The following is a 3,886-nucleotide window of genomic DNA, read 5'->3' as shown; positions in this document are numbered from 1 at the left end:
TGGAAATAGGGTCTACACCGATGTCATTAGGCTACGTAGGGAGCCATACTGGATCAGAGTGTGCCCTAATCCAGGGACTGATGTCCACAGAAGAGAGAAAAGTGGAGACAAACAGACACACATGGGGAGACGCGAGGATATAACTACAGAGGAAGAGATCAAAGGGACATGTCTCAAGCCAAGGAATGACAAAGTTTCTTAGCAACCCCAGAAGCTTGGAAGAACCAAGGAGTGATCTCATCTGAGTCTTTGAAGAGACTCAGCTATGGCTACACCTTGATTTCAGGCTTTAGTCTCCAAATTTTCGAGAGGATAAATTCCTATTGTTTTAAGTCTTCCAGGTTTGTTGCAATTTGTTACTGCAGCCCTAGAGAACTAACGGACCACGTGCACAATGTGTAAGAGTGTTTGTGTCCACGTCAACAAGTGTTACTATTACAAATGAAAAAGTGCCTCCAGATGCCGCGATTTCAGGAGGGAGGACAAAGGATAATGTCGCTAGTGCTCACAAGTTTTATGGCGACCACTATACTAGATCACCAATACTTGGGGTAATACAAGATGATTCTATAATTAATCTGTATGTGACATTTTTGTGATTTGTTTAAAAACTTTTCAACAGGTGCCAAAGCAGCGGTTCTCAGCCAGAGGCTATTTTGCACCTCAGTAACCTTGTCCATGCCTGGGGACATTTTTGGCCATTACAATTGAGAGGTGCTACTGGTGTCTAGTATATTGTGGCCAGGGATGCTACTTGTCATCCACAAACCCAGAACAGTACCCCTTCAACAAAAAAATGATCCATCCCAAGATGTCGATAGCGTCAAGATTGAGAAACCCCACTCTAAAACAGTATTCCAGGAACATGGGGCAGGAGAATAATGTGTAGCTGTAAAAACAATGAGCAAATCCAGATTGACCCTAGTAATGGCTGTTAGTCTAGGGGACACAAGGACACATCTTAGAGGTGCTAGGTGCCTACTGCCCCCTGAGAACCATAGACAAAACCTTCCTGTTCCACCTCTCAGTAGTTAAACAAATATGTTTTCAACTGCGATTCACTTTCCCATTTTGAAATGGGGATTTTAAATAGTACATAGATTATTAGGGAAAAGGAAAGAAGAAAATGTAGCAAATATGCTCAACATGGTCCCGGGGGTCCACAGTAAACCCTTCAGTCATGGTGATTACCATTACCATCCATTGTCACGGGACTGTTATCATGATTGTGACCAACTGACTTGTGGAGGCCACCTCTTCTTCACCTTGAAATATCCCTCTCTTCTCATTTCTGAATTTTCTGTTTTGACATTACCTGATTCCATGTGATCCTTGGAAAAATAAGTTGCTGATTTTGGATAAAATGTCGAAAACCAACCCAAAATTCACCTCACAAAAATATATGGTAATGGAACTAAGTGAAAATAGAAATCTTATTTTATTTGAATTACCAAGTATCATTACCAACACACAAGCTTCTCTTCTCTATTTCTTTATTTTGTAAAGAAAAAGAAAAAAAAAATCCTGATCCTTTATTTGGTTTTCTTTTGGTTTGGCCAGAACGGTGCTGGATTTTTCACTACCCAGCTCTGTGTCTGAGAAATGTTTCAATTATTTTATGTAAATTAAGCTGGTTCCACAGTTCTATAAACATATTTAATTATGTTTAGTTTATCATAGCTCTTTCTAAAAGGCAGATGACTGCTTTCCCTAAATCATGCATCAGCCCAGGAAAAAGACACTGACTGATTTTGTGCACCTGATCTCAAGTAAGTCACATAATGACCAGGCAAGGGAGGTGTCTTTATTTTTGTTTTTAGATTATGAAGCTAAATCGTTGAGGAATTAAACAACATGCCAAACATCACACAGTCTATAAGCAGCTAAGTCCTGGATTTGAACACTGACATGACACACTCCAAAGCCCCCACCCTTCCCGTGACTCATCACACTAGCAACCAGCAATCTGCTCCCTCCAACCTCAGTTTCCATGTGGGAAGAGCAGCTGTTAACCACTCAGGACACACTAAAAGGTCATTGAAGTAATTATTCCTCCATGGGCTCTGGTGGGTCCAGAACAGGGTTCTGCCTAATCCTTTTGTAGCCAAAATCTTATTAAAAAGCAGTCACTCAGCTCATTATATCTGCATCACTAACAATTTTGATGAGTCAGGAGGCTGAGGCAGGAGGATCTCAAGTTTGAGGCTAGCCCCAGCAACTTAACAAGGTCCTAAGCAACTTATGGAGACCCTGCCTCAAAATAAAAAATAAATGGGCTGGGAATGTGGCTCAGTGGTAGAGTGTTCATGGATTCAATTCCCAGTACCAAAAAAAAAAAAAAAAATTCAAATCCTCCCTATCCTTGCCCTGGTGCCAAATCTATATAGCTCCTGTGCCCTTTCCCTTCATGGGCTATTTGATTCTTGGACTTACCCCTACACCTAGTTACTGTTTGTCTTTGAACTCAGAAAGAAAAAAAGTGTCTGCTGGAGAAAATGTACTCTGATTGTCTCCAAAGAAGAGTCCAAAGAAAACCATGCCAACCAAACCCAAGCAGAATGGGGAGGGGAGGGGAGGGGAGGGTAGGGGAATGTTCCTCTGTCCCTGATGCTCTCAGATGGCCACACCTGAATCCATTCCCTTCCTGTTTTACTTCTGGAGTTGTAGCCAAGGCTCATTTTCCTGATGGGTTCTGTAACCCTTTCCTTCGTACATATTATACTTCACTGTTAAAAGGATTCCAAGGTCTGCAATAAACTGGAGACAGACTGCACAGGTAGTATTTGTGGAGCACTTACTGTGACCCAGTCACTTTCCTTAGATCATCAACACATGTCCACATGGAAGAAAGAGGCGAGTTGGAAGGATAGCCTCTGACTTCAGCAAATGTGAAGTGCCAAAAGCTACCTACCATCAGGGGACGCCTGCTGTGGGATGAGGTTTATATTGGCACCCTGCAATATTTAGTCACCGGCTAACCAGCATCCCCTGGCCGAGTTCTTGTCTCCTAAATGTTGGCCTTTAAAGAAAATGAAAACAAGAAAAAAAGAAGACATTCACAAGTTCAGGACAAAGTCTGGCATTTGAAAAGTATCAGAAGTCCATGTAAATGGCAATATTTTGAAACTAAAAGGTTGCGTGATCTCCACGCTGCAGGGAGTTGGAGCATAAGGAATATTTGTGGCTGTGTGTTACCACAAAGCAGCCTGAGGCAGAGCATCTTTTTCTTGCTTATACGCTGGTGCACCCTTGTTTTTGTCTCTGAGCAAAACAACCCAGTCAAGGAAAAAAATTAATAGTCCTTTTAAAATGCAGGAAAAGTCTTTCCCTAAGCAATTATGCACAATTTTTCCCAAAAGCACTTAACTGCTTTGCTGTTACTTGGCACATAAATACATGGAAATACACACATCATAATCTCACAAGTACCAGCAGAGGACTAGCCTTTTCATATAATCTGTTCTTCGACACATTCTGTAAAATAAGAAGAAAACTATTTCCAATACTTCTTAAGTTATGGGGGAAGTTTAAAGACACCTTATTTTGGCTTTCTCTAAGAATCGGTCATTCTTAACAGGAAATTATTTAAAAATGAAAAAAGAAGCAAGTCTACCTAATACAGAAAATTTTAAAGGCAGAGAAGCATCTGCTCTCCCAGTCTCTCCCCTTCTACCTCTGACTCCAGGATCCATTCCTGTCCCCTGTATGTGTGGCTGATAATGTAGGACTGCTACCAGCTGCTGAGCACAGCGGGACACACAGATACACAGGCATGGACGAGATTGATAAAACTCCCATCAAAAGGATATCACTCTAATTTTAGGGGTTTTTTTGTTTTCTTTTCTTTTTGAGGAACCTCCGTACTATTTTCCATATTGACTGTACA

The sequence above is a fragment of the Callospermophilus lateralis genome, chromosome 4 (assembly GCF_048772815.1).
Source record: "Callospermophilus lateralis isolate mCalLat2 chromosome 4, mCalLat2.hap1, whole genome shotgun sequence".
NCBI classification, from domain to species: Eukaryota; Metazoa; Chordata; class Mammalia; order Rodentia; family Sciuridae; genus Callospermophilus; species Callospermophilus lateralis.
Note: the sequence above shows the minus strand (reverse complement) of the source record.